A 26,201-nucleotide genomic window follows, 5' to 3' on the forward strand; every position below is an offset into this window, starting at 1 on the left:
TGTGAAACTTAAACCCTGCTCTTGTATTACAGTTTTGCAATTCCAAGCAGTACTGAAATTATATTATAAGCTGACCTCTTTTGATTGGTTTTATTTCTTCTAGCTATGGACTGTGTACCTGATAGCATTACTGAATACATGGAGGTAAACAATTTGATTTAGTACACTTTTAATGGTAAAAATTGGGTTCATACAAGCCATTTATATTTGTTTTCTATAACATGTAGAGGGAAACAGGATATATCAGAGCTTACGGGGGAAAGCCTTTTCATCAGCTGGTGAGAATTATGACTTGGATAGTAGTTTTATATGATGGAAAAACGGCAAATGTGTTCTTTCCATGTGATGTGAATACAGCATTAACTGGCTTGGCAGCATTATTATTATAGGACTGCTTTGAAAATGGCCTTCATCAGTTTCATTAGAAGTTTTAATTCCTTTTCATACCCTTAACTTCAAGTAAACAACTTCAGTCAGCTACTTCACCTGAGCCAAATGGAATGGTAATGCTTATCTATCGAATTAAAAGAGAAACTGATGAGGCACTTTTCAGTCAGATCTTTGGTACATTTGTTTTTCTTTACCAGACTGAAGTGTGACGTGTTGCTACAAACTCATAAAAAGAGGCAAAACACAAACAATATTTTCTTTATTACTAAAGTTTACTATTAAGAGGTGTTTTGTTGGAAATTTAGACTTGAAAGGGCACTGTGTCTGTAGTGAGAGTGAAATTTGACTATAAAATTTTATGTCTGAAAACTAAAACAGTACACTGAAAGGTGCTTTAAGACTTTGAGGCCCAAAGATGAACCACATAGTCGGGGTAATAGTGATATGATTCACATAGCAGTTAGAAGCACACATCCACACACGTGATCTGCTGTTGTGATAACTGATTAAGGTTATTAGTGTCCCTACAGGTTTGTGTAGTGCCAACAAGTCAGTTAGTTTGTGCTTTTCTTTTTTGTGACTGGTGTCAAGGTATTTTTGTTCAGATTCTCCACCATGCTTAGTAGTGCATAAATGCATTTTTAGGAAGTGATCTGCCAAATTTCAACACTGAGATGTCTTTCTAGGGGTGAAAGACAAATGTATATGCTGTCAAAATGCTCAAAAGTGTTATACTATAGAAAGCTATGGACATTGGGAGCTGGATCCAGTGCAAATCGAACTCCAAAAGACTCCAGTCAAGCAAGTGTAGACTTTTTTTTTCAAAAGAGTCAACATATTTTCCCACAAGTCATTCTGGTATCTTTTGTTAGATTCTTTACGTTCTGGCTAATAGCATTATTAAATATATATTATGCCTTAAGGGTTAAACTTTTGTTTCATCAGGTTTGACATGTCCCTATCCTCCAGTATGTTTTCAAATATGGCAATCTCTTTTCACAAAGAAGCCAAATAATAAAAATAAAAAATCAATTTGGCAATGAAACAAATGTCAAAATCCGGACTTTAAAAACAGAAATGGGGCCAAACGGGTGGTGTAGGTGGGCCTTGGCCACCCGTACAATCCGACACCGAGTCTAAACTAACCTTTACTTAAATGGACCTTAAGTTCACGTAAACACAGCATGTATTATACTCAGAACACGCACCCCTCTCTCATAAAGTAAGTATGTTTGCATAGTCAGAGCTACTGTTAGTAGGAAATAGTTTCACAGCATAAGAATGAGAATAAATATGCCGGTAAGTAAAATTAAGAGTACATAGCTTATTAATATGTAATATCATTAAGCAGTAGTTTAACCAAGTATCCCTAAAATAATCGCTGCAACTATGAAAAACAGAAAAAAGTTGTTATGGTAGCTGACATCAGGAAACCAGTGTTACCTGGCAATAAGACAACAGCAGCTGCATGCTTGGCTGTAGGAGGTAATCACACCATATCACTATTATCATTTCAGCTCATCTCATCAGCAAAGTTCTGTGTTATGTCTAAATTAATACTACAACATTCTTGATCACAATGCCGCATTAATAAACTGCAGAGTTACTTAAATGGTTAATAACATGCTTCTGTTCAGACTGTTTACGTTTTATAAAATGGACGTAAAACTCATAAGAAACCACAAGACGTAATAATTGTGACAACTTAATTACCCCCGGTGATTAATTAACAATCTCATGTCTTTTTTCAGTTGTGTTTAAATATACAATCTGGATAACCCTAAATAAACCATGGTTGATTAAAAAAAGTACCATTAGGCTATTTGTTTTTTGTTTCCAATGTAAGGTTGTGGGGGAGCTGGAGCCTATCCCAGTGGGTATTAGGCAACATGCTGGCAACATCCTGGACAGGCTGCCAGTCCATCACAGGGTGATAAGGATTTAATTATTTAATAAAATAAAGACTTTTTTTGTTTTTGTAGTTCACTTGCATGTGCCACCCTTTACTCAGTCTGTGCCCTTGCCCACTCTTCATAAAAATGTTCTAGCCCTGCCCTGGTTCAGAAACCACTGGGGGACATTGCAGTGGCTATGTCCATTTCTTGTATACAGTCTGCAGTCACAGAAAATATATTGCTGGGATTCTAAACACTGTTACAGATCAAGTATACCCTCAGTGGTAATGGAGATTTCTGACAGCAAAAGTCTTTCTAAGGAGAACAATATTTCACACGACACACACAAAGTTCACTGACTGTTTAACAAAGCCAACATCTAAAGCCTCAGATTCTGATTAACTGACCAAGTGAGGCACTAAAACAAAAATCTCCAGTCCTCTAGAGCCGCTGTCCTGCAGGGTCACAGGAGGATAGAGGCTATCCCAGCACTTAGCAGGTGAGAGACAAGATAAATTATTTTAATCATTTGCAGAGAGACATGGCAATCTCATATTTAGAAATGATAATTCAGGGATTCCTAGTAGATCTCCACAATTCAGTAAAAATAGAGCATGTGACCCATGTTCATCCTGTTTTTTTCTGTACCTTCCTTTCCTCACTTCTTCCCACTTGTTTGATAAAATCTTGTATAATACCTGCAAGCCATAATTAGCCCAAATACTGTGATTTGTCAAAATGTGCATTTGTTTATGAGAAACTGGAGAATTTAGTGTGGAAATGCATCATAAATACAAGCAGCATCTGTCATGCCACCTGTTTGATGGATTTCTGCCATTGATGCTGTATCATTTTTCATCATGTGTCTCTTCCAGAAAAGTGTATTGACCACCTGCTGTCCTGTCAGCGCTGCTTTATTCTTTCTGTCATCGGTGTCATCAGTTGTTCCTGTGATGTTGTTGGCATAACAGCATTAGTGAAATATCTGTTAGGTGTGTATTGGATGAATGAAAGAGTATGATCATAGAGAATCAGCATTGTGTAAAGACCAGTGTTTAAAAGAATAACAAAAGAGAGAATACTTTTCTCAGGGTGACTTAACCCAGTGTGGCCTTTTTTAAATGCCTCTTTTAATTGCTGTCTTGGTGGTTTCACATAAGGAGGAGGCGAGACATCTTGCGGGCATACCTACACACGCCAAAGGCCCTTACCTGTCAGCACTTAAGGAGTGGAGGACAAGCAAATGATGGTGTTCGTGAGAGTGTGGGGATGAGCTGTTCACTGTGATCCTGCACCGTGACAGTGGGTAATATTTAACAATAGGTTCACTCATTAGTGCGACCCACCCACCTGCTTTTTGAAAGAGCCCTCATTTTCTATCTTTGTCCTTCAAATTATAGAGGACTGTCAAGTGTCCATGTGTTGGGAATGTGAGCAAGAGGCATTGTAATTATTTAGTAATGGACTACAAGGGTGTTGTGTGGGTTGTTGCATGCACCATGGGATAAGTTTATGTAATTGAATCTGTGGTCACTCAGTACCAGAACACAGTTATTGCAGGATGTTTATGGTTCAGAAAACTCTTAATCTGAATACTCAACCCAACTTTGTTTTATACCCGGGGTGTCCGTGGCCTATGTAGTCCACAATACAAAAATATTATTCTGGCTTCTTTAAGTTTGCTGTAGTTTGTGACTTTATTTAAATAGTTTGTTGTTAAATAAATTAACAAAATGTTGTTTCCATCAAATGCCTCTAGATACTGAAGTCCATTTTATTATGATCACACTGTTAAAGGCATTGTCAGACACTTCTCCAGCATATTATCTAGCAGCCAACCTGCATGATAATCTGTATAGATTAAACCATTTTGGGTAACGACCAAATAGTACTTTCAGGTTAAACTTAAGGTATTGTAGGTGTACAGAAAATTAATGCTTTTATATCTATATGAAGAGGTACTGTTCTTAGAGTCTTGGAAAACAAATTTTCCTTCAGGTAAATTATGTGGCCCTTTACATAATTTTAAAGGTACAAAATACTAAGATCTAAAGTTGCTTACCTTTAATTACACCAAGCTATAGACAAACTGATTGGCTAAACTCTTGGACTGTATGGTGGTGTGGCGAGTGGTACTGTCCTAGTTTGACTCTAACTGTAGCCCATCTGTCTGGAATTTGCATGTTCTCCCTGTACCCACCTTTCAGGGCTTCCTCTTCTGGCTTCCTATCACAGTAGATTATATGTATATCAGTTTAGTTGTGGAGATGATGGTTGTTTCCAGTGTGTACGTCATTATACCAGAATTCATCTTCTAAATGAACAGACAAGCAGATGAAAAAATTAACATTTTTTTTAGTGCAAAGCATACAAACAGTCTTCTCCGTTTTAAAAAAAAGTATTTATTTATTTATTTATTTTTGTTGGTCCATAAGCTTTATGATTGCCTCTTCACTTTGATAATGTTCTTCTTGACATCAGAGGTGGCAGCAATTAAAAGATAGCATGCTGGCCCGCTTGGATGAATACTTGGTCATTAAAATAGGTAATAACAAGGTCAATGCTCACCTCTAGTCACCCGTGCACAAAAGGGAACTGACACTTATGGCTCTCAGTGGTAATTTGCTCTTAATTATGGGCAGAGCATACCTTTGATGAGAAGAGAAGACTGTTGCCGTACACCGGCTCACACCCCATAAATTATAGGTTAGATACTGAAAAGGGTCATTATCTTAAACCATCAGAATAAGACAGTAATGTCAAAGAACATTTATGACACTTGACATATACTGGCATGAACTCAAAGATAGAATCCACCTTTTATCTGAAAATTGTAGTCTGTCATTATTACATTTATTAATTTTCCCACCCACATTCTTGAGTGTGCTGTACATAATCTCTCAGCCATGCACTCTATTGTATCAGAACTAAACAGTAATTAAATAGCATCTTCAAACTGATTAAATTAAAGAATGTGTTCTAAGTTTCTGGATTAGAAATATATTAGCAGTACAATCAACCCCCCTTCACTTAAATTTCCACAACCTTATGTCATCAGTCAGGTTTAAGAAGCCAATGCTAAACAAAGAGCTTGCATATAGCTTGTATTGCAAAGCAAGGGGGGGCAATGTAATACTCTCTTGTAACTCAACTGGATTACATATAACCTGCCAATCTTTCAGAAATGGAGGCACATACCATGTTAATGGTTAGATTAATTTAAAAATTAGATTTTTTAAAAAAGTGAACTTGAAATGATAAGAAAAACACTTGTGTATCTTTCAACCTTGCTTGCTGTTTTGTTTTCAATCTATTTTGTGGAAATCTGTCTCAGATTTATAAAGAATGAAACCTCACAGCAGCAGTGGAGAAAAATATGACAATCCAACCAACACTTGTTAAAATAATTTCAGTGTAAATGTAACAGATTTATTAATCGTAAGTACACATCTAGTGTCCTGATTTGAAATATGCATTATTGATTGCTTCTACTTTTAGTTCCTCTACTAACCAACTCTTCTTGTAGAGGTAAATTATCATAGTTTTTAGCACTTAGTTTATTGTTGCTTATAAATTACGATAGTTTGATATTTCAGTGTAAACTGCAAAACTGTCCAGGGTTCATTTAAGCAGGCACAGAGATACACCCATAACTTTAGCATTTTGGGCATGAGGTAAAAGCATTTGGTCTCATTAAAACATTCTGAAGTTAACAGAGGAAAAAAGATCAGACACATTTTTGATTGCTTGAGGCTGGGGAGCGGAGCTCTTCAGTCACAGAACAATTGCTCTAAAATTACTGCCTCTTTCTGTGTTTGTTTTCCCCTCCTCTCTGCTAAAATACTAAGGCACAATGTGGGTTTGTAGTTCACACTTTTGATTGATGTTGGTTTGTTGCAGTGAGGGGCCAAAATCAAATGTTATTTCTTTCATATTAAAAACACATTTCAAAGCTTTATAGCTCTGAGGCGGGTATTTACACTTCAGTCAGTGGGCAGCCGTTGTTAAAATGCACTCCACAATAATGGCTGGGATGATACATCATTTGGTTTTTAATGTTTTTATGGATTTGAACACTTCAGCTTGCACATGTACATAGATTTTAGTATTTCCAGGCTTTTAGTCTGGCTTATTAAAACAGAAACATCCAACACACTTTCATAAATTAACCTAGATGTGGGGGCTGGAATCTGTCCTAGCTGCTACTAGCTGAGAGGCAGGGTACACCATGGACAGATCGTCAGTCTACTGTTACCATGCAAAACATTCATATTGAAATTTTTGCTGTAAAATTCCAAAGAAAACTTTTTGTCAAACTAACATTTTTATCGTGTCCATCATTGAATTATTCAAACTAAATCTACCCTGCTACAGAGCAAAGAAGAACTGAGGAAAGTAAATGAAGGATAAAGGTAGAATTAACACTACTTGGCTTTATTTCCCAAGAAGTGGCTAGCCAAAACAAACAGTGCATGAGCTTTGGCTTCAAAAGTAAATGAACAGCTAACAGGATATGAGTGATGCTCTAATGACCCCGGAACTGTGGGAATCCCTCCCAGGGTCCCTGTAGACAAACATTGGCTGTGGGAAATTAGTCAGTGACTGATAGCAGCACCAATAAACTTGATAGAGGCAGAGAAGTAAAGTTGTCTGTTTGTAATTTCTTCCTAACATTCATACAAGATCATAGTCTATTTTATTGTTGTCTAAGAAACAGAGGACGTGAAGATCCAAAACTCCCTATCGCTAACAACTTACTCCAACTCCTACTATAGTACATGCAGCTTCTTTTCAGCCTGCTGGGACATGAGATCCCTCACTTCATTCACTGGTTTATTAACTGCTATTTTGTATTTTTCTCTGCTGTGTCCACTCTGGGATCCTCCTGGATCTCTTTCACTATTATCATTATCTCCTGGATCAAACTTTTCATTATTCTGCTCTAGTAGTTTTTTTGTCATGTCTTACTGTTGGATCTATATTACATGTTTAAACACGAAACAAGCACAAACCGCTGCAGTCAAATTAACGGCTAGGTTAATTGATTAGTTCTACACATGATCAGCTGTTTGGAGAAATCTAACAGATAAGTAACGGCACCATTCAGACTTTCCTTCTTCGTGGTTTCAACTTTGACAGTCATCTGCAGTATTACATACTTCTTTTCTTAGCATGTAAGACAAATAATAAAAACAATAAAGCTTGTGTCATTTGTTTGATCAAATAAGAACATTTTCAGTGACTCCACTTCTCTGCCAGTTTGTTTAACAGAATGCTTCATGTTGTTCAAGGTGTTCATGGTGCATTTTGTGTTTGCACATTAAGACACAATTTACTAAATTAGAAAATTCAGGAAAAAATGTGAAAATGTCTTCTTTTTTTGTTTTTTAAAGATTCTGAAAACACAATGCCAAAATTTGGTATGGTAAATTGACAGGTATAAAGTCAAATTTTTATACAAATGGATCTTACACGTTGATAAAAATTCCATATTTCTTATATAAATGAATTCTTCTTTCTCTTTTGAAAAACTACTTTTTAAGAATTCATTTGCGTAGAAGTAAAATCTGCGCTTTCTGGTGCACCTACTATATTGTTTTGTCCGTTATTTTCTACTAGAGAGCAATATCAGTTTGTTCCTTGGCTGCTTCTGTAAATATATGGTCTTTGGCTTTGATTACACAGTTTTGATAGCTAGACCTTTGTGTTGTATTACAGTTCTGTCACCTCCTGATAAATGTTTGGGTAATGGGAGGTACATTTCTAAGTAAGAAATGTACTATTAGTGGAGTCCATTTAGAGCTTACCAGTCCAAAGGAATTGTTCACATTGCTGCATGTTTCCAGAATCCTCACAACAGATATTTAGTAAAGCAGACAAGAGGATATTTACTCAGTTTGTTTCATTATCAGGAGTCAGTAGAATGAGAATGCATTGCCACTGCTTCTTAAAGATAGTTAAATAGTCCTGTTACCATCCAGTGTTTCTACATGCGTTCCCACATTCACATGGACACACATCACACTGCTAGCCCTTAAGCCCTGTATGGATTTTAATTCCAAAGGTTTTAAGCAGTGAAGTGCAAATTCAGACAGAATCACACAATTACCAGGCTAGCAGCACTTTCAGGGGCCCTATTAGTTAGAAAAAGCACAGCAGTAGAGTATCCTGTTAGACTTTCTCTTTGCTAACAAGTGGTGTGTGGCACCTGCAATAGACTCTGGATAATTAAATGGTATTTTACAATGTTTGATACGGGGATAAAAATTTTCTCTGTTTGCTTCTTATATTTATCTTAAAAAGTATATCAAAAACATTTAATTAATTTCAATTGCAATAAAGTAATACACTAAATACGGGTTTACTGCAAGAATTCAGTTTTAAACACTTTGACTCTCGTGTGATGGAACCCCTCCCAGTATGACTCATGTGCATAACAGGGTGACATTTAATGAGGGAAAGGCATTAAACACACACTGGATCATTTTAAACAACCATAGAGGAAACTTGGATGGACAAAGTTGTACCATATTAAAGTTTCCTAAGATAGGGTTTCTCATTTATTAACAAATGGACCCCCACTCTGCCATGGATGACTTAGATCTGGGTGAATGGTTTAAATTTTAAGGGTTACCCAAATAGGAAAATGAAAGAAAATCATTCAACTCAAACAGTAAATTATATGCAAATATGTTTTTTTTTTTTTTTTAGCAGATGCAACCAAACCACAGTTTTGTTTTCTACGGCAACCTTACATTTAACTGAAAACTACAGGCTAATTATTGCTCAATGTTTTTATTTTACATTTTACAGTGTCATAATGTTTTTGGAATTTAGATGAAGTACCAAAACAAAATCCTTTCTCACAACCATGAAAATTGTCCTCATGAGTTGCATGTTACTCATAATTTGTGTCAAATGTTGTTCAGTGGCCTTAATTAAGACAACTCAGTTATGTACCAGCGTCATCTGGTGCACAGTAATCCTGCAATTGCATGCAGGAAAATTCTCTTTAATGGATAAAAATAACCTCATGATTTCATTATAACAAAAGAGAGTATATCCAATAGTGAATGTGCCTTGTGTATGTACGAGTATGCACATACACACCTGGCCCATATTACACACTTTCTGTGTGTGTGCTTTGCATTCCTTGGTAACTATAAATGGCTTTTTTTTTCTTTACCCAACACAGAGGTTCATGGCACAGTGGTGCACGGAAACCTAAATTTATTCATGAGGAACATAATAATCAGACAGTGGAAAGAGGGAGATAGAAACTATTTCTGAGTGGTGATGGCTGCTGCAAGTCCTGGGGCCTCCAGTTGCTGCTTGGAGGGGACCCAGATGTATATGCTCACTCTGTACAGGGTGACTGACAGCTTCTGTCTTGGTCTGCATTTAATTTTCACTCTGGGCTGCTTCACACTGATAACTCTCAGGATTATAGCTGCCATGGTGGCAACAGATGAGTGAGAAGAAGTGTTTAATTGTGATTCGTCTGGCGGTCACTCATCAGTTGACGAGCTCTAAGAGAACAGTTCGGCTGGATGCCGATGATGGATCATAGATAATGAGAGTGTGAGAAGTTCATGTGTCATACAAGTCATCAGGGCCTCTTCTGTCTCCATGGAGGTGGTGAATCACCTCCTCTTGCATTGCGCGAGGAGAAGAAGCAGCAGAGGAAAGACACTCATATTTAATTTATGAGGGGATCTGTGCTTGTGAGCTTTTAGCTGGTGTCAATCTCTGAGTGGAATCAACGTTTCAGTGTAAGTTGAGTCCACAAAGATAAAATGGGAACCCTGTTTGGGAATGTATTTTACTTTACACTTGATTATGACCTGTGATCCAAAACACATGAAAGGGGAAGGTGTTGTTGTAGAGAAAGAAAATTGAGGAAATGGGGAAGCATGGATGATAAATCATGTCAGTGGTGCACAAGGATGAGAAAACTGTGTCATCAATCACCTCTTCTGTGTCATGTCAGTGCATTTAATGAGGAAATGTGCCAAGAAAAAGGGGAGGGCTTGGTGACCTGTCACTGTGGTTGCTGCTGTCAGTTTCAAATCCAAGCATTTAGATGATGCTCCTATCCAGGGTTAGTATGCCACAAAATTAATCTTGCCAAAGACTGGAACTCTCTTGTTCTTAAGAATTAAAAGTGTGTGCCACATGCGATGGGTTTTGATGGATTAACAGAATGTGTATTTAAATCCGTGACTATCAGAGAATTTGGTTGACCATCTTGAATTTTCATTTTATATCACAGGAGTTACATCAATACAGGTTCCTTAAAAAAGTAATCTTTGGAACTTTGTCATAACTGCAGAAAAAGTAATGCAGGTTTCTCAACTTAAAATTTAAACTACTATCCATTTATTTATATTTAAATATATAATACAGAGGTGAAGATGTGGTGCATGTTTTGGACTGATGGCTTTGACAGCTTGGGGGACCAATCTGTTTAGATGTCTAAAATAGTTTTAGAGCTGAGTCAGTATCTCGTAAAGCTATGAAATGCTGAAATGTACATGTAAATTCATAGATGAACTCCAGAAAAAAGAAATATATATATATTTTTATCATGGTCGTGGTACGTGGGAAGCTCAGTGCATGACATTCAAAGTAAGTGCTGGAAGCTCAAGTCCATAAAAGACAGGTTTCTTTTTTTGTGTATGTGTGCTTCTGTGGGTATATGTTTATCATCACTGCTTTATAAGGGAACAAACAATGGAAAGAATGAACACAAAACTGATCCTATTATCTTTATTATATTCTTTATCATACTTCAGTAGCATTGATTCTGGACATTTGTAAATCCACATCGTCACACTAAACTACCCCAACAATCAAGTGAAATTGTTTGTCACGGCTGATCAGCAGCACACAAAGAGCCAGTTGGACAATATTTCTCAGCTGTTTAATGCAAACATGAAAATGAATAAAAATGACTTTTTTTAGGTATTAAGTTGTTTTAGATGACAAAACTGAGCTTTTCTTATAGGTCCTTTTTGAGTAGCTGTTAACCCACATAAGTTTCTTCCTAATTATCCAAAATGAGCATGCTCTGACTGCTGTTTATTACAATGGCACTTTACTATTCATGAGTTATTTTTCTGTAGTGGTGACAACTGTGTTTACACAACAGTTATTTTGTAGTAGTGCCTCTAAGCTTCTGTACATCTAAAAGGGTTTTCATTTTTCCTACTGTGTCTCTACAACTTGAATTTGTGATATATCATTTTAATGAAGATGATTGTTCAGAAGTGTGTGACTTTCAAAGAAAGAAAAAATCCATTTACAATCAAGCTGTGGTAAATTAAAAAGGGGGAAAATTTAGACTTACAGACATAAAAGTGTGATGTAATTTCAAGTCTGTGGCCTCAGGGAAGTCAGTAAACCTTAGAGCTTTTATTAAAATGGAGAAAGAATAGAGTAATGGCATTAAATGTGCAGCACTTCTAAGAATCCTGTATGGTTTAGGTAATAGGATCCTGCACTTTATGACTGTTGTGGAGATTGAAATAGAGTTTTGAAGAGACATTATAACAAGAACTCCTCTGTCTTTTTTACCTTTATATGTGCCACAGGTAAAGCAGCAGTAATTGCATTCTTCCCATTCTCTCCCCCAGTTCATATTACAGGAGAAATATGAGAGGGCTGCTTGTGTGAAGGGTCATCTGTGGCAGTTTGACAGCCAAATAAGTCCTGCTAAAACTAACCTGTCCTTCTAGGACTAGGGGCTAGAACTGTAACTGATCCACTCATACTGGAAGACCTCTTTGGTTTCTTTGAACACCATTCAGTCTGCTACAGTCTTTGCTTGATTACAACCTAATCAGACTCATCATAAGATTAAATTGAGACTTCTACAGATCTTTGTGAACAAAAACAAACATAAAAATCTTTTATAATGAAAAAATTGATAACTATGTGAGGCAATAATTAAAATGGTTGTGTTTAGCTTAGCATGAGCATCTGTATCAGAAGAACAGTATTGTTATGCACTGTAGTACTTCTCCTGCACTTTACTCCTGCAGTGGAGTAAAGTGGGTATAGAAAATGGATGGATGGCTCTTGCAGTGTTTTCCTTCTTGGGAGGCGGCAAAAGTACACATATTAGCAGTGAGATAGAAACACTTTGCTTGACTTGGATGTTATGATGCATGGGAAGTATATGTCAACAGTATGGAGACACACCTGTTTCAATTACTGAGCCTTGGCAAAAAGATGAGGTAGTTATAAGTTTATTGCACTCCTCTGTGGCAGATTGTGCCCACTTCAACTATTGTAAATCAACAAGAAGGTTAGAAAATCACATCAGAGCATCAGATAACTCTCGGTTAACCTTGATTCTAAGTGTGTGTGTGTGTGCATGAATGTTGGACAGAGAGAGTATTTATTGTCATATTTGCAGGTATTAAGCTTCTCTACTTTCAAGATGCTTGAATGCCATGATCTTTTTTAACGGTATTCAATTGCGACACTACCACAGTCCCCACTCCATGTGTGTACGGTACATTGTGTGATAAATTAATGTAGTGCAACACACAGCTCAATGCCACAGGTCAAATGTCAATGAAACTGCCTGTTGCCACATCCTCAACGGTGGCACATGCTCACTTAGCCTTTTCAAAGCCTTTGCATGTGCTTGCAGCTACATAGTTATGCACAAATCAGCACACACTGCTGACACAAAAGTATCAGCCACTCTGATGCACAAACACACACACTCATCAGTTATACCAAGGCTAGGCCTGTTCTTTTTGTTGAAACTAAACACAAAGACATGTGCTACATAAACAATGATGTCATCAAATCCATCAAAAACTTTGTCAAATGTACAGACTACATATACACTCACACTATTTTAAGTCTGAGGTCAGATGTTAGTAAAACTTTGTCTTTATTTCATAGGCTTTATTCATATTCACCAACATGATAGCTCAGTGGTTTACAATGATACTCTTTTACTTAGTTTATAGAAATAATCTATAAATACTTTCCTATCAATCCTGCTGCCAGATGATGGTAGGAAGAAGTTGTGTTAGATCTTTCTGCTGACATCTGTGCTGCTCCTTACTGTTTTGAAATGCTGAAAGGAAAGTCAAACCAGCTGAACTGTGACACAGATGGTAACTACAAGGCTCTTTGCCTCTATCACAAATGTGCCTTTATTGCAACTGAACAGCTGGAATATAATGGCCTGCAGCTGATATCTATGAATGCCTACAACATGTGCCAGGTAAAGTATCTTAAGACAAAAAAAACAGCAACTTTTAATTATATTCTGGTGCCTTTGCATGATAGTGTTAAAAATACCTCAAGTTCAACTCAAAGTTTAGGTTTTCTGTGTTATAAATAATGGTGACTGCTCAGCACAATCCCAATGTGTTTAATTTATGTTGGTGCCTGCAGTGTACAGAGCTTTATTCTGTTCAAGGACATGAGCTGAACACATTGTTCTTCTGGCTCATGAGATAGTAGGAAACTGCATTTCTTACCCTTTAGATTCGTAACAGCTGATAAGGGATGAGTTACACCTGCTTGGTGGGATTTTGGGGTTTCAATTTCTTCTAAATAGCATAATACAGGCAATTTTCCCTGAGTTATCCTCACATAACTCAACCACTGTGTTTGAACAGATAGGCAGCCAATCTGTTGCCCAGCTTTTTATCTCTTTTACACACACTTACAAACACTCATACGTTTTTATCTTTGTGAGGATCCTCCACTTGCACAAAACATTCTATATCTGTTAACCTCAACCATAACCATCACAAATTCTTGAGTTCAACTTTGGACTCAAAAAGGTTCAAGTATGAACAAAAATCTTTTCTAAACTCCCTTTTTATGAACCAAACTTGGACTCAGGAGAAGCCGTGTCAGTCATTTAATTTACCCAGTCTTCTGATTATTGAGATGTGGCCACATTCAAGTATCTCAGAATAATCATGACATGTGCGAATAATTAAACTCCAATTACAAAATATTTTGAACATTTCAACAGCAATCAAATTTTAACTTCTGACCCTAAAACCCTGTAGACACAAAGTTTATTATTCTTATCCCTTATTAGGTTTGTAAACTGTAATAGCGGATAGCGATAGATACATAACAGCATGACGCCATCGCAGCGCAGCGCCATCCTTAAAATAAGTAAGAAAGTAAGTATAACTAAAACACAACTCAAAAACAAAGGAACAAAATTTTGGTCATCCAACAGTTTGTGTTCATTCTTCTTGGCTGTGTTTCGTAATTCCATTTTAAACAGAGATTAAATCAACAAAAAGAAAATAGGTTGCTCTAAACAAGGAGCCATTCCTTCTTTTTTTATGCCAGGTCCCATGTGAAGTGTTTTTTTTTTATTCAACCAATCAACGAATTAAAGTATGTAAAACTCGACCCTTTTGGCCGGTTTAATTAGATTGGTACCTCAATGGAAGGGTCCCAACAAAGCAGGTTTAGGTCCAGACTTCTGCTGAATAATTTTGACTTTTGCAGAGTTTTCCTAAACTCACACCTGTTCTTTGTTGCTGGTATGCTTTAAGTTTGACTCCGAACTATTACTGGATTTGTCTATATTTTTCAGCATCCATCTTTTTACTTTTTTTTCTATTTGGATCCATTTTTCAACAATTTCCCTACAACCCCGTTGTAGAAAAAACAGGGTGCTGGTATCATCAAATCTAACAATATCATTTGGTTTGTGCCACACACCCCAGTGTGAATTATGACTGAATAATTTAAACTTTCTTTCATCTGAAAAAAATATTTTACTTCATACGGTCTAAGAGTCATTCAGGTGCCTTTTGACTGACTCCTGGTTATTCTGGATCTTTTTAATTTTGACGATTGGTTTGTTGTTTATCTGTTTAGAAAATTCATAGCTTGGAAATGTGTTGTTGGTGGTTCCAAAAATCTTCTATTCAAAATTATGGAGGCCTCTATTATTCTTTTTTTTCTTTTTAAACTGGCTTTAAAAAGAGTTAAAGAGTTAAAAAAAATATTTTAAAGTTAATAGAGTCTTAAAACTAGTGAAACTAGTTGTAAGACTAGTAAGAACAAGAAGAACAACTGGGAATTGGCTTTGATAAGCAGAGGTTGAATATACAATCAGTTATTTACAGGACTACAAAATAAGTTGAGTCAGGATATTATAATACAACATACTGCTATATCCTCTAATTTACAGGAGCTTTAGAACTTTTCCAATGCCATGCATGAAGGTACAGTGGATAATTAATGAGAATTTGACAAAAACAAGGTTTGTTATTGTCAGACTTATTCTGGCTTGGCTTGATATTGTGTGGAGAAATTGCATAAACCAATAGTTTGGCTCCATCAAACAATAACCACCCACGCATGTCTCCACAGTAGCTACGATGAGAAAAACAGTGTTAAAGAGAATATGTATGTGTTTATTCTGGCTGTTTATATAATCTTTTATTTTCAGGTTTTAATTGCTTTTGAGACAAAAACCAGGTCTCTTTGATATGTTTCATGCCAGAGAGAGGTTAAAGATACACAATAATGTGCTCACATCACTGAAGTTTTCAAAAAACCCACAGCTCTGCTTCCCCAAGAGACACAATCACTACAGAACAGGTCTCATGGATGTAGTTCAAGCTGTTATTAACCTTTAAGGCACATCTTGGACCATCTCTGATAATCAATAAAGGATAAGATAGAAGATTTATCTATTTAATTCAACTTTTGTATTAGCTTCCTGACAACTTCATTCTGCTATCTGACCAGAGGCCTCCAACAACACAAAAGATGATCCCTTTATTTTCCTCTGAAGGTTGTTCCACAGGCTACAGTGTAGTTTATTTTATTCATCACGGTTGTCACTGTGGTTTCTTAATAAAACAGCTTGTGTGCAGTTCACATAGGGAATGGATTTCTAAATGAGTGCTATGAAACTGCCTAAATTGAGTTCACTAACACTTATAAAATCTCACAGCAGCTGCATTTAAAGTTTTATTTTCTGTTTTAAAAATGTCTATTTCCATTCTTTGGGCTGTGGAGTTCCACATTTAGTTCACAGTTGATGTAAATAATTTAGATGTGAAGTAAGATGTTAACTGTTGTGTTTACTTTGTATGTAAAAAGCTAGTCAAACACTTTTATATGGAACATGAGTTTAATATGAACCAGAAGCATCCTAATTGATGATGTAATGTTTTTTCTTCACAGTAAGACTCTGAAACTGATCTAACCCATGACTTCATTATCACAGTTCCAGCAAATAAGGCTGGATGCTGCAGTGAGGTAATTTGCTGCAATATGGCTCTTATTTCTGTTGAATTATTAACAATAAACTGTCATCCTTTCCCAATGAGACTGTCACACTTTTTCAAGAAAGCAAAGCACAAAGCTTATAAAATCATCAGATCTCTCAGCTCTAACAGGCTTGACTCATGTCTGCCCGTACTTAAAGATACATCAGTGAATGAATCATACTTTGAGCTTACTTCACTTCTCAGAATCTGAAAGAATCAATGCTTCCCACTATAGACTAAACAGTATTTTGGCAAGTTGTCCAGTAAATGAAAGGTGACCTGAGTAAAACCCATTTATATGACCAAAATGGTAAAATCTAATTGTTCAGTAATGCCGCTCTTGCTGTCTTACTCACGCAACTCAAGTCCCTGCTTATCAAAATACAGCCAGTGCCAAGTTATAGCTTATGTTTCTTGAGTTAGCACATTTTAAATCCCTTTTAGTTTTTTTTCTTAACACCTTGCAGAAAGCCGAACAACTTCTTTTAACAAACCTCAGCAATTTTCTTGCTGCATATTAAAAGAGAAGGAAGACCTAGCATCGATTCACTGTCATAAACACAGGTGTGCTTCAAATTCAGGGTAAGCCAGTTTGACAGTGTAGATGTGACAGCTGGCAGAGAGGGCAAGGCACAGCCTGGTAGCTGGCATGCGAGTGAGATAGGAAAAATAAAGAAACTTTAATAGGTGTCACCAGGAAATAACTGAAAATATAGCAAAATATGGACATGAAAATGACTGGTTGATAATATTTTCCACATCAGTGGCATAAAGAAACTTGTGGAATCCATGGTCAGAGGATGACCTGGTTCTGACACGACTGTAGAGAGAAGTGTAATGGATTGTCATTCAAATGTCCAGAAGAGGATTAGAAGTAAGACCTAGATAAAGATTCGTAGAAAATTAGATGCTCAGAGCAAAGTGATGACCTTTTTCAGAGAAGATGTCTAGGGGAGTGAGGAGGAGTCTGCAGAGTTTGACCTTCTATCTGGGCTGTGCTTTTGTCATCTGTCTTTATATCTGTTTATGCAGTTTTTTGCAGGTTGGTTCATTCAGAGTTGCCAACCTGGTTACCTTCTTGTTTGACGGGTGAGATAAATATATTCATGTACCTCTTCAGGACTGTGGAGGCAAGGCTTCTGGGACTTCAGCTATTTTTACTCTGACTTGACATTTAAAGGGAAGATTTCCAGGTTTATGAATTGCAAAAATGGTTATGTCAAAAATATTAAGCTGGCAGCTGTTCGCAGTCATACTGCTCTTTTTTTTTATTTCAGCGGAGTTTCCAGCAACTTTGTCAAAATAAATGATGAAATTCATGTTTTGTCATCGCCTAAAATAATACGTGCATTTTTTCCATGATCAGCAAGACTACAAATGTCATGTTTTCCTTCAGTAATGGATTCAAATTGCTCCTGCAAAAATAAAAACAAGTGAAGTCACTATAATGGGTTGAGGGCTGGATGATGCATTGGGTTATAAAAGATCAGTACATCTACACTTAATAAGCAATTTAGATTTTGTACTATTTGGTAACTCAAAATGAGCTATTATAACATGTATTATTATTATTATTATTATTATTATTATTATTATTATTATTATTATTATTATTATTATTATTATTATTATTATTATAGAGTGGGCAACTTGACTGTGTGACATTTGTCTGGAGTGCACTTTGTGCTACATTTCATTGTATGAAAAGTGCTTTATAAATAAAGTTTAATTTGATTTGATCTGAGCTTTTCTGTACTGGGGAAATGGTTGAATGTTTTGTAGTTTTGAACACTTTGGAAGTTGTTTAAGTCACTTATATATATTTATATATATATAAAGATATATATATATAGAAATATATTTATATATATATAGTGTGATAAATGTCAGTGTGCCTCTGGGTGGAAAAAAGTGTTCACAACTATGTAAAAGGATGGAAAGTGGGGATGAGAGGTGGTCAGGATCGGTGCATGGGTGTGCAGGATGTTGGAATGTTACACAGGAAACTTGAAATGTTGTTTCTTTCCAGTCCTGCAATGCTTTTCTCCTCTTTAGTAACCATAATTATGATCACTCTTGAAGTATTTTTCCTCTTAACACCTTAGAAACCAAATTTGCAGTCTTGCCCTAACCATGCTCTCTAAACCTCTCTAATTAGCAATACTTGGCAGTTCTTTGCTGATTAGTGGGGCTGGCTCTGCTCCCTTAAGGTTGCAGAGGTTAGGCTAGGGTAAAACTGCAGCTCCAATATTGATAGTTGTCCTACCAAAGTATTAAGCATTTACAGGGCAGATTACACTATATGTAATCATAAAACTAAATGTCTCACAGTGTTGCAAAGAGTGTCTGTGTTAGCATAGCAGATCCTATAGCCTGTTTAGTTGTTTCGTGTGTTTGAGCTGTACATCCCAATATCATAGAATCTAATCTTTTTTTTTCTTTAAATAAACTAATTGTTAATACATTTTTTTTTCAGTTAATTGTTATTTATTTCAAGTTATATGCATGCAGCACATTGTCACATCACAGTGTTGTTTTATGTCTTTGCATGTGTATGTGGCTGTGTGTTTATTTGTGTTTACCCTTGAGCATGCCCATAAAGTTCTCCAGCTTGAGTACAACAGCTTATCATGACCTTGCAGTCTCTTGGCAGCAGGTTGAGTAAGTGCTTCATTATGGAAACCAGCAGCAGCAGGTCCCCCAGTGTTACACACACTGTCCACCCAAGAGGCTAAATCACCTTGGCTTATAGGGAAAGCATTTAAGCCATCTTAAATAATGATTAATACACCTCCACCACAGCACAAAATAGCCCTCCATACACCATCATCCATCACCAATATGAAACTCCATACTCTATAACACTTAAATTACATTCATTAGTGAAGCCTGCGGCACAGCGGCTGCTTGGGAGGTAGTCTAAGAAGTGGTAATTGTTCTTCTATCAATCAGCTCTGATTGGGAAATCAAACAAAACAAATGAGAAAAAATGAGAAGAGGAGTTGTTTTAATCACAAATAATGTGAACAGTTTTAATTGTGCAGGATCATAGACAGTAGCACTGTTTCTTTACTAAAAACCCTGCATTTCCCATCACAAAGTTGACCTTCTTCTGCAGGCAAGTGATACCGTGGTTTACTCTGTGCTCTGCCAGTTAATCTGTCATCGATCTTTTAGAGCTGAATTCAATTTACATATTCAAGTCTGAACTGGAGTTGCATTGTAAATGCATTTTAATGAGGCTCTTGAGCCTTTTACAGCTTAGTGTAAGAATCTGTTATTCACATGCACACTCTTCCATAAACACTCACTCAAACACAAATGTATCATTGGCCATGTGGGGTAAGTGTCATGAATAATAAACTGAAAGCAGAGTTTGTGTCAATAAGAGGTCAGAGTAGAAATGCATCCCCAGTTTTGAATTCAGTATTACATGTATGGAAGAGGAGACATTTGTTCTTTCTTTCATCTATCCATCATTTTGGTGATGTGTCAACTTTTACATTATCAAAGCTGCATGTACACCTGGCACTGGGTCATAAAGCTCCATCATGGTTGGAATTATGAGTGCACAAGCCCACAATAACCCCAACATTAGTCTTATAAATTTACTTAAGAATGACTTGCATATTGATACTTGGAACTACTTATTAGACCTGTGTATGAACCTAACCTGTAAAATTAAAAGTGAATCATCATTTTCAATGCTGTGCCATGATACCGGCTATACTCATCTCAGACTATGGTAACTGGATGTGGATACGAATTCAAGCCTAATCAACCTCCTGCCAGTAACTCTTCTGTGCTGGTCTACTTAAAGCAGTCTAGTGAACATTATGTTGAGCTACAGTGAAGTTTCTCTGCAGACAACTCAGATCCTACATGCTGAGAACATGTGTAGCAATAACAATTTTTTATTTTCTTATTTTATTTATTTATCTGATATCAGTTGAGTCATAGCCTATTACATCTTCAGTGGTCATCTGTGATCAAGTTTTATTTCCCTATTCCATACAAATAAACATGAAAGCTTAGGCTTAAGACTTATTTTTGATTTTGACTTCTTTAAATCTCATCTTTGTTGGTCTTTCTCCCTCCTCTTCTCCATCTCCAAATCCTCATGATACTACCAACATGCACCTAAAAACACTGTTTAAATAAGGCCACTGCTGCTATCTACAGCTATCAGCATATGAACTCTAGGAGGCAAATCACTTGCCACTGAAAAAGTTGTATGAAATTCTTGTCATCCATGGGCAATAACCTGCTCTGGTAGATGCAGGTTAGTTCAGCTGGTTTAGCAGACACCCCTTGTCCTGAAACCAAAAGCCCACATAGATAAGATCCAGAAAATACCAGCTTCAACTGGTTTGCTTCTCAACCCAGAACCCATTGTGGTGTGCCAGTAGCTGTGATAAAAATGCAGCAGGAATGCAATAAAGAAAAGGTGTTTGAGCAAAAGCAGGTAAAAAAAGAGTCTAATTAAGCTAGGGTTTAAGGAAGAGTTTGACATTTTAGGAAATTCCTCTGCTGCTGCTTTAACTGGGAGTTCAGATGCTTCTGAAGCTTTGCTGTAACTCCAGCTGTCACTTTAAAAAGAAAAAAAAAAAAAAACAGCTTTCATCTAAATCTTAGAAAGCTAGTTCTTGAAGAGGTTGCCATAAATGAGGACATTTTTACATTTGTTCACTTCTCATTTCTGAACATTTGACAAAGCCTATAGACAAACCACAAGCCCCGTTTAATCAAAGCATCTCTCTCACAGCTGTAATGGGAGTCACTTTGAGCTGGTTTAACACAGCCTAGCTATATATCACACTCAGGCTCTGAATTCCACAACTTCATCTTGAAAAGAGTTGGAGGCATATGATAATGATCCAAAGTTACAGACATAAAGAGTGATTCAAAGTGAGGCCAACACAAAAATGCTGAGAAGGCCAAAAAATATTTCCAAGTCAGCGTCTAAAGGCAATGCTGCTCTCCTTATTTGATCCACCCTCAGACATCCTAAGAGGTGTTGGGGTGGATTTTCGGAGCTGTTTGGCGATTAGCCCTGGGTGGATCGACACCTCTGTCAAAGCTTTAAAAAACCCACCAACACACACAAGCACAACCCACTGCATTCCCTCGCCTCCTCTGACAAACACCCACAAACTGAGGAGATTCACTAGCACAGACAAAACAGGCGAAGAATCTTGTAAGAACATTTGTGTAAACAATCCCAGACTCACACTCACAGTTTGGCCCTCAGGAATGTCTCGGACCTGTGGGGCTTGACACATCTGCCCCACTCGTACATGTGATCATTTCAGACAGTCCAACCTCCTCCACAAACATAGACAGTAAGTTTGTTATTTCAGCTATAGACAATGATTAAATGATCAGAAAACCTGCCTGCATTTGTCCAGCTGTCAGGTTGTTTTCTAATTGTAAAACAATTTTTTGTGTGTTTGTGTTTTGTTCCAGGTGCAGTGTTTCTAACTCAACTGGTCAGATGTTTTACAGTCGGGAAATCATGAAACAAGTATTTCATAAACCATTTCATTCAGCTTTCTATAACCGACTTGTTGCCCTGGACCACAAAGTGAGCACACACAGAGCAAACACAGGGCACCCTGCTATTACCTCAGATGTTTTATGTGACATTTTCCTGACATAAACATGGATATAAACTGTGTTCGAGCAAAGAAAACTCATCATCTGCCCACTTACATGAGCTGATGTTTAAGCTGCTGTTGCCATGAGAACAAACATTTGCTGCAAGTAGCAACCTCATCTTTTTTTTGTCTTTTTTTTTACTGTTTTTGTGGAAAAAAACACAACAACATGAAGACAATAAAACTGGTCAGTCAGAAACATACACCATGTGCACACACATGCACATGTATCTGTCACAATATTTATGATAATTTGATGCTGTAGTCCAGGATCTCAAACATGCTGATTTGCCAGAGTGCTGCAATCCTGACAGGAAAGAATTAATTGAGATATAAAATAGGGAAGGCATTACTGTGTTTGAAGCGCACATGTGAAGCAACATTTTATGACTCAATATGCAACATATAACCCTGAATCTAAATCTGTCTCAGCTCCTGTGTATCTTGCAGCCGACTACTGACAGGTAATTTGATGCTGGTATTAAAGAATAAACTAAATGAACAGTCAAATAGCACCTATATTGTTAGTAAGCAGATATTAAGACAGATGACTTTTTGACATCCTAACTTATGTGTTTAATCCATCTTTTGCTTTTAGATGCAGTTTTCTTAAATAACTGCAGCTGTATTTGAAATAAGCTTGTAATGTCTCATTATTTAGCTTTAATTACGTAACACATTTCACACATTTTATCCATGTTAAAAACGTATAACCACAAAATCCATTGTTGTGAAATAACAATCAGCTACGCTGTTCAGTTTGGGCAGCATCTACATGAAAAGATAGATTGTGAATGATGCCTAGTAAAATATGTAAACAGTGGGTCAGTAGATTTTTGTAAATTTAGCCATGTTATTCGTAACATCTTGACCTAATCATGTCCATAAATTCTAAGCCCCCATGTGCTCCTAAAACCAATCCAGAGTAGTAAATTTTAAAAAGGAAGAAAAGGAGGGAAGAAGAAAAGTGCAGCCGCTTTTTCCGTTTTTTTTTTTCCATTAATGCCTCCATCTTTAAAAAAACAAGAGTGAGACATTGGAAGTAGATGCCAACATATGGCAGTCATGATAACGCAGCTTGTAGATGTGATGACTAAATCAAACTTAAACTTGATCTTTGTAGGGATTTAAGTACAGACAATCCAGTTATTGTGTAATTTTTAATCCTTTGTTGTGAAACCTCAACTTTGGAAAGAAATGTTGCCATTTCATGCTCTGTTATGAAATCGGGCTGGCATTGAAAACAAACATAAAGCCTGACTTTTTACTATCTTCTCCACTGAAGAATAGAGACATCTTTCCCTGCAACTGAAGAATCATTATTACTGTTTCATTTCTTGAGAGTAAGGTTGTTTTGTCCACCTACATGCCATCAGGGGCCGCATCACACAGAATAGTGTTTACAGTGGAAAACAATCATTAAAGGATAGGGCTGCACAGAGACTTGCACTCTGTTTATTGACCTGGCAGTAAGGTAACAGCCCAACCAGCTAGTTTTGTCCCAGAGGAGAGTAATCTGATGTAGAGGGTTTAAAAGTCAACATTTTGTCCCAGATGTCTACCACCTTTGAATGAGCGCAAAATTATTTCTGTTTGGTTTCTGCTGCTGAATGTGCAAGATGAGCAAATTGATTTCTTCCATAGTATTTCTCTGCGCAACCTTCTTCAGTGGCATTTTGTCTTGTTCTTTGCTCATTTTTCTGAGCATTTATGCTAAAAAAATACATATTATGTTTTACTAGACAGACCTACATTTGTTGTTTCATCATAGAAAATGAGAAACCTTTGTAAAATTTTAATTTTGTAATGCCGCATAACAAGTTGAAACACTATTAGTTTTTAACCCTTTATTTAACACATTGCATCTCTGTATTTAAAAAAAATGGTCAGGCATTACTAAAGAAAAAAAAGAAGCATCTTAAACTTCTCAGGTGACATTTTTCTTCATTTACAGACCAAAAGGTCGGGTTACAGCCGTTGCTGTTAGCACAACACATTTATGATCCTCACTAAAATTATTTAAAGCTGAAAGCCTTTTGAAACAAGCACAGAAAGAGATGTCAGAGATGTCTGTGTTACGTGGTCAGCTTTGTCAAAACAAAAATATAAATCATCACAGAGAGGAGGAGGCCACAAACTAGGGTTCAGAATCCGGCTGTGTCTGTAAAAAACAGTCTGATTAAACCCACTCACTGCTATAGATAATGTTGTCTCCAGAAGAAGATAAAACTGTTTTGACATGTTTGTGGGCCTGTTGAACTTTAAGGAATTTATTCATGATGTGAAATGTGAGCAGAAAATTGTTTGAAACTTATCCACATGGATCTGGTTTAGGTTGCTGCACAACATCCACAGATCAAGATAATCCTCACGATAAACACAAAGCCATAATTGGGTTTTCTATTTCTGTTTTCTTATTTCAGTATACCTGCGCTATTTTCATATCACTACACGCAACCATGTTACGCTCTGTTTACTGTCAATTGCCTGATTTCTCTCCGTTCATGGCGAGAAACTAAAAATAATCACCCAACACAGAAACAACAGTCAGATATAAGCACTCTAAAAGCACATTATTATACACCGCACAAAATAAAAGTCATTTCTATCCAACTGTAGCTAAGTCCATGTTTTTATAGCCCATTTCCCACCATGTTAGCAGTAAGTGTGAATATGTTCCTCATCGCTGGGTGGGAACCAAAAGTTAGAAAGACAACAAAATCAGAGATCCCTCCCTGACCTCCAGTACAATGAGAGTTGGTGCTTGTGGCTGTTTATTGATGTGAGGTTATAAGCCAAGAAATTTGAGCTCATTTTTCCCTTGACATGATTCAAAAGCATCACAGACATCCCTTATGGAACCGGCATGTACAACATAAACTAACAAAGGCTTTGTCTTTATCCCACAATAACCATATACACTAATTCTGCACAAACATACAAGTTTTGATGGCGTCAACCCCCTCATTAATTATTAGTAGGAGAAATCCTGTCGTCTAACCCTCTTGTATCTCAGAGCTTCTGTTTCACTGCTGATTTGATTGACTGTTTTTTATTACTTCTGGAAAACTGTCTCTGGTCCCTTGAGCTATGTGTCATACAGAGCCAGTGTTTTCACCTTTAAATCATTCTTTTTTTCAGTGTTTTCAATCTTTCTCGGTTCAAAAATGAGTTGAAGTCCTGCCATTTCCTACTTTAATGTTTCCATAAACGTGGACAAATAAATCCTCTCTGAATCCACATGTTCAGCTTGCTTTTTCTCGCTCTTTCTAAGATCTTTTGTGTAAACAGCCTATGTTTTGATTCACAGTTCTGAAAGTGATTGACACAGCTGAAGTATTTCATTAAAGCAGAATAATACAGAAGAAAATAATTAAACATAAACATAATGATCTGGACATTTTTAATATTCAGTGCAGCAACCTTGCTTGACGTTTAATATTTGTTCAGAAGCAAAACTCTATCACTGCAGGTTATTTAGGAGCTTAATTCAAAGAAGATTGTTTCCTTCCAAAGCCAAATTATTTGAAAACTTTCAAGTTTTATCATGTTTAAAAGACTGTGTTGAACAAAGCCTATTTATTTAGTCCTGAAATTGACATAAATATATTGTGTTTAACAAACATTCTCATTGGATTATGGATTTAATTTATTAAGATTTGTTAAAAAGAGTTATCTTACATAAGAATGTTACAAGATGTATTACTGCCTAGCTCAGTGACACACATAAGTTCAATCTAATTCAGAGAAGAATAATTAAGTGTGGCCATGATATAAAAGGGCCACAAAGTTGATGTATTTTTTCTTTTGTTATTTCCCTTGTGAATATCATAGAAGGAAAGTATTTCAAAGGAACAATGCTCCAGCTATAAATCAATTAAAACCTTTAGAGGAACACTGCCATTTGTTTTTGCTCTCTTATTAGAAAATGCAGCAAAACGGTCTCGTTTTTGTTTATTAAAAAACAGAAA

This window comes from Melanotaenia boesemani, chromosome 19, assembly GCF_017639745.1.
Source record: "Melanotaenia boesemani isolate fMelBoe1 chromosome 19, fMelBoe1.pri, whole genome shotgun sequence".
In the NCBI taxonomy this organism is placed as follows: domain Eukaryota; kingdom Metazoa; phylum Chordata; class Actinopteri; order Atheriniformes; family Melanotaeniidae; genus Melanotaenia; species Melanotaenia boesemani.